The 14,764-nt window shown below is 35.8% G+C and overlaps 1 protein-coding gene across 5 annotated transcripts in view; it reads right to left on the bottom strand.

Moving 5' to 3' along the window:
• Positions 1 to 14,764, bottom strand: part of sulf2b (sulfatase 2b) — a 187,144-nt gene that overhangs the window by 114,238 nt on the left and 58,142 nt on the right. For all 5 annotated transcript variants that reach the window (XM_051096099.1, XM_051096103.1, XM_051096105.1 and 2 more), the window contains one exon: positions 3,782 to 3,842. The gene's annotated coding sequence lies outside the window, so the exon portion shown is untranslated. The remainder of the gene's footprint in view (positions 1 to 3,781; positions 3,843 to 14,764) is intronic.

Below are 14,764 nucleotides of genomic sequence, written 5' to 3'. Positions count from 1 at the left end.
GGATTTTCATAACCTGTGTTTCAGGACGGCCCATGAGGCCAGGCCGACCTCCCGCTGGCTTTCATAAACTATGAAAGAGATTATGAAATTTATATAACGGCCTCAGAGATCTGATGGGGATTACCGTATGTGAGAACACCGAGTGCAATGTGCCGTGCAGTTTTATGAATTAAACCACAAAACCCCTCCACATTGGATTATTCAGATTATTCACACTCAATTAACTGTAGGGGCTGCATTGTTTTAATAAAGAATCAATATTAACAGATGGCCTGATGTTTAATAAAGCAGAAGGGGAGGCTGGTTATGGGCAAACGGATGGAGCGATATCTTCTTTTTTTGGTTAAACACTCCCTGCCTTCCTCTTTATCTACCCTCTATGCTTCAGAATAAGATAAAGAGATGATGATTACACTAAGATCTGAATGAACAGATGGTTTGCCTTTTGGGAAAACTGCCATTTTGAACAGCTTCCCTCAAACCAATCCAATTGGGCATAAAACACAGCCTTGTTTAAAACATCCCTCCATTTTTGTGCAAAGGTTTGCATAGAAAAGAGAAACAAAGAGCAGAGGTTATCTCGTTTAGACTAATGGCTTTGGTCTAATACTAGAGACTAAGATTCGTCCGGCTATCCGTTCAAGAAACAGCAACAAAAGAGGGAATTAAACAAATAGCCTGTATTTTCCCGTCCATTTACACTGCTTGTTGTACAATTGAACCGCGACTGTGCCTCATACATGTAATTATGGTAATTAGGGTTTAGGCAGTTATGTACACAAGCCCACATCTGTGTTGATCTTCGAGGGAAGATGTTGAGCTGTATTAGCTGTGCTGAAATTACACACTGTGCAAGGGTTGCCATGTAGTTCATATAAGCAGGCTTGCATTGTGATTTCAAACTGACAGCGTCTCGATGCAGAAAATAAACTGATTTCTGGGTTACTGCATTAATAGTGACCAAAGATTTTAAAATGGCTATATGACAACTGAGAACATGCTTTCTGTTAAATGAAGTGTGCTTCGCAGACCTTCTCCAACATCCTACTTCACAAGACCACCGGATCAACAACCTACACAACGCTTATAAAAGTGGTTTTAAAATAAATATTGTCCTTCTCACCTTTCTGTTCACACTGATTCACTCTGAGGGCAACTTTGGTGGGAGTTTTTCCACAGTCATTTGACTCAGATGTGCGCGTATATGTGTGAAACAAAGTGAACAGGACAGATATTTACAGTAACAGGAGAGAAAGTGAGAAATAACACAGAATACAGAAAGTAGCTTAATCACTTTTCACATGCCATCACTGGATTGCAATAGAGCAACAAATACTCCTGTACTTAAAAGCAGGATGTATGGGCAGGAAAGACTGCCTGTTCATTTGTATGTGTGTATATTTATACATTCCAAATTCTGTTATAAAACTCTTGATGGCACAGGATGATGGATTGTTAATGCAAACTGATGATATTCACAACATTAAACTATGTTGCATAAGCAGCCAATGAGCTTCCTGCTTTACATTTAAATGGCTGGTCAGCAATCACTGGAGCATTTCAAGCGTGTTTTCAGAGATACTCTGAAACCCTCCACCTCCCCAGCTCCACCTGTATAGATCTGCAATAGGTTATTATATGCTATTCATGCAGTAGCCGTATGTCTTAAATACTCACAGCATCGTATCAGTGTATGTATTGGCAGTAGCAGGACGCTAGACTGAAGTATAACAATGAATCCATCTTTTGTTTTAGTCTTAAAAAGTGAAAGGTCTATAGATGTAAGGAAAACAGACAATTATCTTTTCCTGTAACACGTGACAAGATTGCAAATTTCGAAAGCGAAAGCATCCAAAGCCTGGCTTATAGCAAAGCAAAAGAGGAACTCCCGTTCACAAAATTCAGATAACAAATAATACTACTGATGAAAAAGAACAGCTTGAATGTTAACCATTTAAACAATGTTAAACCTTCATCAGCACACATCTAACTCAGCAAAATCAGGACGTGCGGTGCTCGCAGGACCGGTTTGAAAGCCACTTTACTAGATAAAAAATATGCATTTTGTATGATCGCTCTTATTTTGTTAAAATCTAAAAGCTTCCCAAATTTTCACATGCCACTGTACATGTGTCTGTGGGGGTGTAGTGTGTCTATTTTAGAGTGTTTTTATTTTAGAGTCACCCCTTCATTGCTGTGCACAAAAAAATCTCTGTATTTTCATATTTTTGTGTATTTGCTAATCATTTCCATTATTGACCAGGAACAACACAAGTGTGACTACTTTTTTGTAACAATTTAGCTTTTTCTAATCAAATTCACAACTTTTTTTTTGTGGTTACATAGCATCTGCCATAAAAGTCATTAAGTTTCGTACCATTCCAATGAAGTAGAGATTTTTGAAAATTCAAAACATTTTTTTTTTCCAGTCTAAAATGACCAAACAATACCAGAGGGTTAATTACTTTTTATGTAAAGTAAAAAATTACACTACGTTTGCATTACTTACTGTCACCTGGGCTGGGCTTGCTTATTTGTTTTTAATAAAAAAAACATTATATGAGTTATATTTTTGGCAACCGTAAAGTCCCTTTCACACCAAAGGTAAAATTAATAAGACTTAGGCTAAAGGAAGTGCCTCTGCCTCTGTACATCACTCCCAATTTCTCTCAACAAGGGAGAGTGTCACTCAATAAATGGGAAAACAATGTAACTTGCGTTACTTATTTGACAAATTTAGTTTTTCCTGTAAATTTAAAAGTAATGCATTACTTTACTAATTACTGGAAAAAAGCAATCTGATTACATAACTCATGTTACCTGTAATGCGTTACTCCCAACACTGCTTATTGCACACATATATGCTGTATATGTGTGTAGTAATATCAGTTCATTAATAAACAGTGTATCCTACACATTGTTTTTATATGTGGGAGTAGTTGCTTTAACTAGAAAATTACAAGGAAAACACCATCAGACTACAGAATAAATAAACCGGTAGCTGGACCATTTGATTGCATTTAATTTGTTAATTTACTTTCTTGATTATCTTGACCTATAGTCTAATGTACGGTGTTGTTAATCCACCCCCCACCATGTTTGGCAGGCAGCGTTAAGTGGGATGCTGCACCATACGGAGGGGAGGGATGTACACCATGTACCGCTCTGAAAAATGCACCTACTAAAGGAAAATTAATGTTAACAAGAGAGAACAATCTCTTAAAACTGCAGTGAATGCGCCTCATAGAAGTGCTTCAGTACATAGTAAATACTGAAAAATGGTCTAAATTCTGCAACAGAGATTTTTTGTGTCTAGTTCAGTCACTTAGAAAGCAGAGGACGGTTTTGTGAGGAGATGTTGTTTTTCATGTTTATGAGAAAGTTGTTTACACTTGTCAGATTGGGCCCTGGAGGCTTTGAAGCTTGTCTCCTGATAGCCATTAGCACTGGCCATTTCATTTCCCTCTCGGTCACGGCCACCTCTACGGCCCTAGTATCCAGGCAACAGCATGAAGACACAACAAGGGTCATCGAAGAGCAAGAAAAGCAGACCTCAGATGCCCCACAGCTTCCTTACAAGTCATTAGAGACTCTCTACTAGACAGGAGAGTATCTGTGTGGTTCGAAATACGAGAAGTGTGCGAGTGTCTGTTTGATGGTTCTCATTTCAAAAGTTTGTTGGAGTTTGACGGACAGTGTTTAGGAGGATGAAAGAGTAACACTCAACTGTGCAGAGATGGAGAGACCACAGCTCACTGGAGGAGAGCGTTCGATCGCTTACCTGACAAAGAGGAGACGACTGCTCGTCCAGACAACCAGTGGAGATGCACAAACCACATACACTGAGGAGAAACAAAAACAAAATTGTGTTAGTATCTGCATACGCAATCAGAATTATGAAGATTGACAAATGAGCATGTTCTGAAAGTATTTTTTTGCATGATTGAGAAATAAAAACTCATTTTTTGTTAATTATGATTTCAACATGCTGCTTACTTTCCAGTCTAACTGCCAAACAAAACTTTGCTTAGAACTGATTCAATTGTTTTTTTTTTTTTTATAATACCATTTATTACAATACAAATATGTTGTGAATATGTTTTTTTAAGTACAAGTTCACATGACATGTGGAAGAAAAAAGATAATGAGGCCACAAATTAAGAATTTGTTCCCAGCGTTTCACAATTTATAATTTTGTGGCCATGTTTTATTAATTTGTTTCCTTATTTTAGTCAAATCGCAATCACAAATTAAGAATTACTTCCCACAGTTTATGAATTCCTGATTTTGTTCCTTTCATGCCCGCAATTTAACTAAAACTAGGGAATTAGTAAGATGTGGCCAGTCCACAGTATCTTGTTTCCATGTCATGTATGGGTAAAATAAAATAAAATAAAATAAATAAAAACAACACAATACAAATATAATACAATAAAATAAAATTAAAATAAAATAAAATACAATACAATAAAAAAACAATAAAAATAAAATAAATAAATAAATGAAATAAAAATACAATACAATAAAATACTATAAAATAAACAATAAAATGGAAGAAAATATAAAATAAAATACAACAAAAAGCAATACAAATTAAATTAAATATAAAATAAAATAAAAATACAATACAATACAATACAATAAAAAATAAAATACAGAAAAGTAGAGTAGAATAAAATACAATAAAATAAAATTTAAAAAACAATAAAATAAAATAAAAACAATAAAATAAAATAAAATACGATAAAATGACAAAAATAAAATACAATAACAATTAAAATGAAATAAAATAAAAATACAATACAATAAATTATTTTATTTTATTTAAAAACAATAAAATAAAAAATAAAATACAACAAAAAAAAAAATAAAAAAACTATAAAATAAAATAAAATAAAATGCAACAAAAACAAAACAAAATTAAATTAAATTAAACTGAAATTGAAATGACATAAAATAAAAATACAATAAAAATACAATAAAATAAAATAAAAAACAAAAAAACAAAATAAAATAAAAATAAAATACAATAAAATAAAAAACAACAAAAAGTAAAATAAAATACAATAAAATAAAAAACAATAAAGTAAAATAAAAAGTAAAATAAAATACAACAAAGTAAAAGATACAATAAAATAAAAAGTAAAATAAAACAGTACATTAAAAATAAAGTAATATACAAAATAAAATAAATAAAACTTACAAAGATGTTTCAAAATTATGTAAAACTACATAATGATCTGTACAAACTGTAAAAGGATTTTGCAAAGTTGTGAATAAAACAAAGATTACTGGAGTACAAACTACAAGAAAACACTATTTCAGTCTTTCTATATTAAAATTTCATGTTTAATTTCACGTTTTAATTTCATGTCTTACTTGCTGCTTCTTTGAAATGAATTGTGAACAATTTCTGAATTAATTCTGTTTCTACACCAAATTTCTTTTCATTGTAGAAGAATATGACGGATCCAGCTGTCAAGCATTTGTTACTATTTCAAGAGCATAATGTAAGGTAAGACCACCATTACTGACGCTAACTAATGCTTGGAAAGTTAGAGGACGTCTTCAGACTAATTACCACTTTCTATATCCAGACAAAATTTCAAGACTCTGCAATCAGTGGCAACTCGTTTCGCCCCGTCATATGAATTTTAACAGAGCTATAAATATAAAAACGCTTTCCACCCATGCATACAGGATGAAACATACATTAGTAAATGAGTTTCAACAACAGCAGTAAAGCACACACGCCCGGCCCTGAACGGTGTGTGCGTTCATGTGCGCAGTCCCCCCGTGTCCCATTTTTCCCTCTCTTTTACTCAAGTATAGAGAGCAATGGCGCAATTTCTCTTATTTTTCAACCAAACAGATCAGAAGGGAGTCATCAAAGCCCCTCCACCGAGGATAAATCAAACAGGACACGCGGAGGAAAGGCAAGGACACGCACACGCTCAGATAGAGGCAGGCAAAGTCACACAAAGACAAGTGTACGTACGCAAACTAGGAAGTCATGTCGCATTGGCTAGTGAATCCACACATGCAGAGGAAACTGTGAAGCCACACGCACACATCAGCACCTCTCCAGTCCTTCACTAGGATGGAGTTTTAATGATGACAGAACAGGGAGAGAGGAAACATCTTTATGTGCAGATTCAAAGTGGGTCTTAGTGAACTCCGCATATGATGAGGTGACAGGCTTTCTTTTATTTTGCCGCTTCCGCTCTCTTCCTACTCTCTCTGTCTATTTTTTTCTCTCCACTCTCCCACAGAAAGCTGAATATATAGTACACCTGTAATACTAGTTCTCCATAAATAATATATAGTAGGCGAAGTAACATTTTCTTTTCAGTTTGCCTAATGTGAAAATTCAGTTTCCGTATGCTGCCCACCCATAGATCCTGTTACGAAGACATCAGCTGACAATAAGGATACACAACATATCAGTTATTGTTTGATATCAAAGTTATTACAGTCTATGAGCAATATCACATGAGTAACAGTTAAATATGGCTGTATATCTGCCGTAGGTAGCCACAGCATGGTTATATATAGAGGGTTTGCACTTACGTCACAATTTGGTCAGTTATTTGATGCGCGGCCATATTGGCGATACTCGGATGTAAACAACAGCATAGACTGCATGCTTAATATACTACTGAATATGTTGTTCAGCTAATTTATGCTGTCTGAACCACTGAAAAACGTGTTGAAGCTGCTAAATCATATAGAGAAGGACTCAGTAAGCAGGAAAGAGTGCAATATTTTGATCACCTGAAGTTAATAGGTGGTAAAGATACGTACGAGCAGTATTAATTAAGATATTAGCCTAATATTTCATCTACCCGACCGGAAATGATAGAAAACAAACATGAATATTGTCAAAATCCTGGTTCAGTTTGGCCAACCACAGATGCCTTTTGAACTTTGTTCCTCACAAAGTTTTTTTCTTACTCTTCTCTTTGATTTGTTATAACTTTTTGTCAGTCTATAGTACTCCAAATGTTTTTCCCGGTCCGACCGATTAGTACAGCCCAAATCATGACCATAATGGATAGTCGTTTAAACAAAAGTTTTGTATCCGACTAGTCAACTAGTCTAAAAGCAAAATACCCCCAAAAGATGGTAAGAAAAAAACCTATGTATGTGCATGTATATAAAAGCCTAAATTTTTAAACAACTATGTCAAATCCCTCAATGAATTCCGCCTGCCGTACGCTTGCCTCACGTTATCATCATTTAATTTTAGGCGGTTGTTAAAAAGGAAACAAAAGAAGAGCATACACTCAACGGGTTGTGTGTTTCGGGTGTGAAAGTGTGCAGTTGCTGGCGGTCGTGAAAGCGTGCAGTCTTAAGCCCCGTTCACACTACAAGCGACACGCAGCGACAAAGCGACGCGATTCCATTCCATTCCAGCTAAGCCCAAGCCTAACAATAAACCTAATTCAAAAACTTCACTTTAGAACTAGTAATGAACGAATGTTGAGTTGCTTCATTGAAAGCTTATTGTATTATTGTATTAAAAGCTCACTGTGTTATTTAGAGTATTATGAGAGAGAGATGTGGACTGAGTAGGGCTGTGACGGTAGTTGGTCCATTACCACCGCGGTGGAAAAAATCTGCCACTGTCACAGCCCTACTCAGTCCATCTCTTTCTCATAATACTCTAAAGAATACAGTGAGCTTTTAATACAATAATACAATAAGCTTTCGTTATATATATATATATATATATACTTATATATAATTTTGAAACATAACAAACGTGCATGTTTATTTCAGCCTACAAAACACTAAAGTAAATATCAAAGAAATTATACAGTTAAATAAGAAAGTAGCCAAATTAAGAACGATAAATATTAAACAAACATTTGTTGTATAAATTTGTTCGCAACAAGCTTTCCTAACCCTTGTCCGACGGCTCATCAAAATTACCAGCCTGAGTCCGACTGGAGCCCGAGTCTCTTTTCTCTCTCTTTACCATTACACTGTTGCATCCATTAAAATAGCTCAGTTTTGGTTTTAATAGGAATGTGGTTATATTTCTATTCGTTTCTTTATAAAGTTAATTTAGACACTCGCTGAAATACTGCAAACAGAGTGATACAAACAGTGAAATGGTTGGAGTTCTGTTATCACTAGAATACTGCACTGCTGGAAAAGGCTCTCAGCCGGTGGTTGAGGAGAGATCCCCCCATATGATTGTAAAGCGCTTTGGGTGTATAGCAATACACAATGAAAGCGCTATATAAATGCGGTCATTCATTCATTCAGTCAGATTTGAAGACCACAAAGCATTATTGCATACATAAATAAATACACACACACATTTTTTAACATAATCATAATAAGAAAAAAACGGTTGCCAGGGTGTTGCTATGCGTTTTCTAACATGTTGCTAGGCGGTTTGTAGGGTGCTTTGAGTGGTTGTTTACTGGTCCATTTCAAAACAGTCCAAGCCCAACAGTGTTGCCAAGTCCATAGTTTGGCATAGTTTTATACCGGGGATATTGTGAGCCCTAAATATTAATTTCAGGTATAAATCTACGGGATTATTTCAGCCGTTTTATTGTTCGCCTGGCAAAAATTCATGAGCCCAATCATTTAGAAAAGTAAAAGCACATTTACTCATCCAGCCGCATGATTTGAGGTATTGTTTGCTTTCTCATTACGCCACAAACCATACAAAACATAATTTATTCGCATGCCCAAAACCCCCACACAATATAATCAAAAAGATTCAGATTTTTGATTATGACACGCATTATACCGGTGCTGAATTTCTGTAATTGTGATGTAGCCAATGTATTTCTGAGTTTTATTGTTGGAGCTAATTGTGTGTTGAACATCTGTGCTGATTTGCAAGTAAGAGACAAATGTCAGACCATCTGCTACCGAATAGACTAATGAGAATAAAACATCACACACACACACACACATCAATTTCCAGCCATCCTATTGTGGGCTGCATTACCGCTATATTTTATACAGCAATCCCCAGACAGCCATTCAAACATCTTTATGCGTCCAATGTGTCTTACAGAGCTATTTGATTTGTAGAGGGCAAATCAACCCTAAAGCTCGAACATCCCTTTTTATCCACTTATGCGGCAAATAAGATCTGTGAAATATTACTCAAACAGCTTTAAAATACCGATCCTGGGCCAGTGTCCACTTTCCTGTCCATTAACACCAAAAATGAACTCGTATACCTGAAAGGAAAGTGGCACCCATGAGGAATCTCGCCATACAGAAATGTGCCTGTGGCGAACTCACTGAATCACACGAACTCGTTGAATCACATTTACCGCCACGTTTCCCTGTCTAACAGCGTCCGGCTACATGCATAATGCACGAGGTGAGAGCAGCTCAGTCTAGAAAGCAAGAATAAACACAACGTGTGAAACAGACTCCACGATAACACCCGTGTTAGCAAGCGACAACGTACTATATCACTTTTTGTCTCTCTGACTCTCTGTCTGCCTTTGAATTCTCTCTACTTCCTCTGATTTCCTAAATGAGGATGATTCCACACCTTCATTTGTGTGCTGACACCCACTTCCAAAATAGTTCATAGTTTAAAAAAAGAGAGACGGCAGTCTTTCAGTGAGACATTTTTCACTAAAAACAACTAAAAACAAAACAAAAAAATCTACAAGCCTTGAGACAAATGATTAAAATTCTGTCATCATTTACTCGCTCTCTTGTCATTCAAACGTATCTGACCTCCTTTCGTCTGTGAAAGTTTAAAAGAACATTCGCAAGGGATAAAGAATTGATACCATAGATTTTTTATTTATTATATCTGTCGATATTAGATAAGTAAATGTGCATTTTCTCTATTTATATAATTTTTAAAAACACTAATTTTTATTAAATTTAACCTTTAGCCAGTTACTACAATTAAAATTGAAATAAACTAAAATAAAAATTCAATATAAAAACAAGATGAAAAACTTAAAAATTTGAAAAGTTGCAACCAAGTGAAATAAAATAAGTTTATAGGTTTAAGCATTAACATTACTAAAACTAAAACTGAAATGAATATTAAGCTAAATAGACATATAAACAAAAATGGTAACACTTTACAATAAGGTGAATTGTTAACATTAGTTAATGCATTAATTAACATGAATGAACAATGAACAACATTTATTACACTATTTATCAATCTTGGTTTAACGTTAGTTAATAAAAATACAGTCATTCATTATTCATGTTAGTTCACAGTGTATTAACTAATGTTAACAAACAACTTATGATTTTAATAATGCATTAGTAAATGCTGAAATTAACATTAACTAAGATTAATAAATGCTGTAGAAGTATTGTTCATTCTTGGTTCGTTAACTAATGTTAACTAATGGACCTTACTGTTACCACAAAAATACATACAAATAACAAAAGCACAAATTAAAATGACTAAAACTTAATATAAAAATATAATATGATTTTTATTTTATACTCTTATGTTTAAAAAATATTTGTTAAATATTGTTATATTAAATTATATTATATTAAAACAAGATTTTGTAAAGCCATTAATCAGTTATGGGCCATGACATATAAAACAGTTATTAGTTCATCCATATCTACAATTTTCTGTAGATTTAAGGTGCATCTCTCATGTTCATGCTGCTCTTTTCCATACAATGAAAGTACATAGTGACCAGGGATTTTCAAGCTACAAAAAACACAGCGGAAGAGAAAAACAGCAAAAGAAAACAAAGTAAAGCAAAGGTGGAAAAAGAAAAAAAAAATACTGGAGAGAAGCTGTCAATCGAAGAAGGCAATCTCTTTTTCCCTGCTGGGATAACAGGGCATTTGATGGTCCTGTTGGCAGGATCAGTGCCACTCAGTGGTGCGAGAACAGCGCATCCCCTTGAAGGAACGTCCCGGGTTCAATACAACTTAAGCTTTATTGACAGCATCTGTGGCATGTTGTCGATTACTGCAGAAAATAATTTAGACTTGTCCTTCAGATTATAAAAACAAACATGTTTGCAGTAATTCATGTATAATTAAAGTCTATGGGGCAAGGCACTGCACTGAGAGAAACGTTAAAACCAAGCAACAACCTTCTGGCCTCTCTCTCGAATCCAACACGGAAGTGACTTAAACTGCAATTCATTGACTGGCCACTTCCAAAAAGGGAGCCAATCCCATAGCCCCACCCCTATAGCTTTGGTTTTGTATGTGTCACCACAGTTCTGACTTGAAATGTCCTTTGAGTGGCACTATAATTCTAATGCTCCATGAATCCATGAATAATATCGTCACTACACTTAAATCTATTTGATAGTATGAATGAAAGCAAATCTGACATTAAAATGCAATTTTAGCTCTTTCATCGTGAGTATAAGGCTGCTCCTTATTGTCGACTAACTGTTAGTCAATGAGAAGAAGTTTGGTCGACCAAAATTTTATTAGTCGCTTAGTCACAGAAAAAAAATTCCATAGGAAGTGGCAAAGTCACGCAGTCCATGACGGATAGATCATTAACGGCTGGTCTATGTGGTAAAATAGTACATCGGGCAGGCCATCCAAATGCTCACCTATCATTAATCAACCTCAAAAATGGCTTTTTTATCTGAAATATTTATGTAGTAACAATCTAATGTTAACTTAGAAAACTGTGCACTATTGAAGTGTCTGTGTGGAGTGTGAAAGCTGAACAGTCGCATGCTTACGGCATGACAGATGGAGGCGCCGGTGTGCTCACTTGCTCTTAAAATACTCCTTTTAATCTGTAAAGACTCTATGTGTATTTGTGTGCACTCAGAATAACAATGAAACATTGCGCTTTTGTAAAATAATTAAAGCAAACAGGGTGCACTTTCTGCTGTCTTGGTCTCTGTGAACTAAGCATGCAACTTCAAAACACCATGTATACTGCTTACAGACATGAGAAATACATCTATAGAGAGTGAAATGACTACTTTCAAATGAAGCAATTCAAATAGAAAACAAATATTCTCAGATTAGCAATCCATATGAAATGTGCATACAGGTGCATCACTACTGCGGAGACGACGAGTCAGTGTCGCCAACTTCATCTCTTAAGCTGAAAACAAAGAAAGCGCTAGTTTTTCAATAAATGATTAAAATGTTAATGCAATCTCATTGGTGTTTGTTCCAGATACATTCATAATGTGGCAAGCTTTTTTTGCTTGCACTTGAGTACTTATTAGGCTATGTAGGCAATTAAAGGCTCATTATTACAATTTATATGGTTTATTAATAAACGTGCGATTAATAGTCGACTAATGCTTAAAACTAATGCTTAAAAATGCTTAAGACCAGAAAAATCTTTAGTCAAGGGCAGCCCTAATTGTGAGTCATGTTTTTCACTGGATTCGTACCCAAGGATTCCACATCCTAAGTCCATTTCTGTGCCCCCTGAGCTACACCGAGCAAGTGTGTTATGTCTGGAAACCAAAACATAATGGAGCTGTAATCATAATTGTGTATGAAAACGATTACAAGTGCTCGCTGTTTTACCACCTCTACTGTTCATTTCTACTGGAAACTGCAGTGATATGTACTTATTGGTATGTACTTGCGTTTTGCAAAAAAGTTCCCACAGGTATGTTTTTGTCATGAGATCAGGAAGTAATTTAGCCCCTCATGACAACTGTCACCGTAAACACCAGATCCAATATGTATCCAGATCAGATGGTCCCTGCAGCCTGCCGGATCCAGTCCGTACCCAGCCCACATGGTGGATCAGCACCTAGAGATGACTTCTACAGCCCTGAATGTCAGCGGAGACCACGTCAACTAGATGAGCTCCAGAGACGGATCCCCAGTGAGGACCTCGTCACCTAGACGGCCACCGCCGCAAGACCACGGGAACCAGATGAGTCCTCTGCACATTCAGACTTTTCTGCAACATGGAACAAACTGCTGGTTCGTCTGGCCAGAGGAGAACTGGCCCCCTAACTGAGCCTGGTTTCTCCCAAGATTTTTTTTCTCCATTTCTGTCACCGATGGAGTTTTGGTTCGTTGCCGTTGTTGCCTCTCGCTTTCTTAGTTGGGGATACTTAATTTCCATCGTATACTATTTGAACTGAACTGAGCTGAGCTAATGATGACATCACTGAACTTAATGATGAACTGCCTTTAACTGAAAATTGAGTGTTTACTGTTGTCCTTTTGCATTATTGATGCACTATTTCCTATTTAATACTGTCAAAATCTGTATTGTTAAAAGCATTATATAAATAACGGTGACTTGATTTGAACTGCGAGGTGGGTGGATTTTTTTGCAACTCATACATTTTAATTATATTAAGCCTTAAAGTTCTGTATAATTAGGGCATGGCCGCTTGAGTGACAGGTGGATTACCACTGCTATGTCGTACTAGGCGGACATGGTTTCTGCAACCAGGCACCTTAGCTCCACCCACGTCCTGCCTCTTTGCCCATATCCATATGCCTTTTCAAATATGACCTATAAACTATCTGCAAAGTTGTGAAGTCGACAGTGAAAAAGAGCCGCTCACAATCGCTTGAACAAGTCGTCAAGAATTCAAATCTAATTCTGTTACGGCTATACGTCACAAAGTAACACATTTGCATAATGTCCGGCCACGTTCTACGTCGCAAACAACTTGCCCGCACACAAACACAGTAAAATTTCCATGTGGTTTACGTCATGTCGAGAAGACGCTGTATGCTACTCTGTGAGAGCAAATTTGTTTTATATTCACTTCCAAAATCGAATCGTTTAGCGATCGTTCAAAATACATAGTCGTGTATGTTATGTTGTGTAACAACCCTGCACATTGCTAACCGGCTAACTCACGCTTTGTAGTTCTGTTGTTTAAAAGTTGTGATTGATGCAGCTTGACTGACTGTCTGTCTCATTAGTTGGAGAAATGAATGAAGCGGCTTTCACACCGAATGCGGAAAGCGCTGCGCTATGAAACCCATTCATTTCAATTGCTTGCGGTTTGTTTCTATGTCAACCAAAGCTCATGCACAATGGAGCGCACCACTTGCACGCAAGGCACAGCAATGAGGGCTCACGGAAAGAAGGGGTTTAGAGAGACTGATTCTTCGAACTGCTTCGTACGAATCATTTAGAAATGAGGTCAAATTAAATCTATTATTGGAGAAAACTAAAGTGTTTTTTGACCTTACATACATGTAAACTTGTTTTAGAAGACTAATAAAACAATATTTGCAACGTTTAAAATGGCATAATAGGAGAACTTTAAAAGGAATGCATTACTAGTTACTTGAAAAAAGTAATCTGATTACCCGCGTTACCCCAGCACTATAAATAGTCTTCGTTTGACAATGGAAAATTGTCTTTTTACATTTACATTTAGTTTTGCTCATGTTGTGTCAGATTTCTTTAATGTGTTATTTTGCAAACTTGAGCATTATAACCAGTCACACATGCTGTGTTTATGCTGTGTGCATGCAATAACCTCAGAGGTGTTTAGATTAGTCACCACTGAAAATGCCATGTCAGATTCAGCTTCTGTTCTACCTTTGCAATGTAAAGATGGCTTGTTGATGTTTTTCTTTTATTGGTGACAATAAAATTTAGATTTTTTTGTTTGATTGATTGAAGTAATTGGTAAACATAAAAGACAGATACAGATAGCGGCTACAGATAGATTTATTAAGGTAATTATAAAAATTGTCCTTATAAGGGTAAAAACACTCCTGGAAAGGTTCATTTCTGATTCTGCTCACCAGTACAGTTCTGTAAAACTTGTTAAATACTGTTAAATCAAACCTACCATGTGAC

Source organism: Labeo rohita, chromosome 23 (genome assembly GCF_022985175.1).
Source record: "Labeo rohita strain BAU-BD-2019 chromosome 23, IGBB_LRoh.1.0, whole genome shotgun sequence".
Taxonomy (NCBI): Eukaryota; Metazoa; Chordata; class Actinopteri; order Cypriniformes; family Cyprinidae; genus Labeo; species Labeo rohita.
The sequence above is the reverse complement of the archived record's forward strand: the minus strand, read 5'-3'. Positions and strand labels throughout refer to the sequence as shown.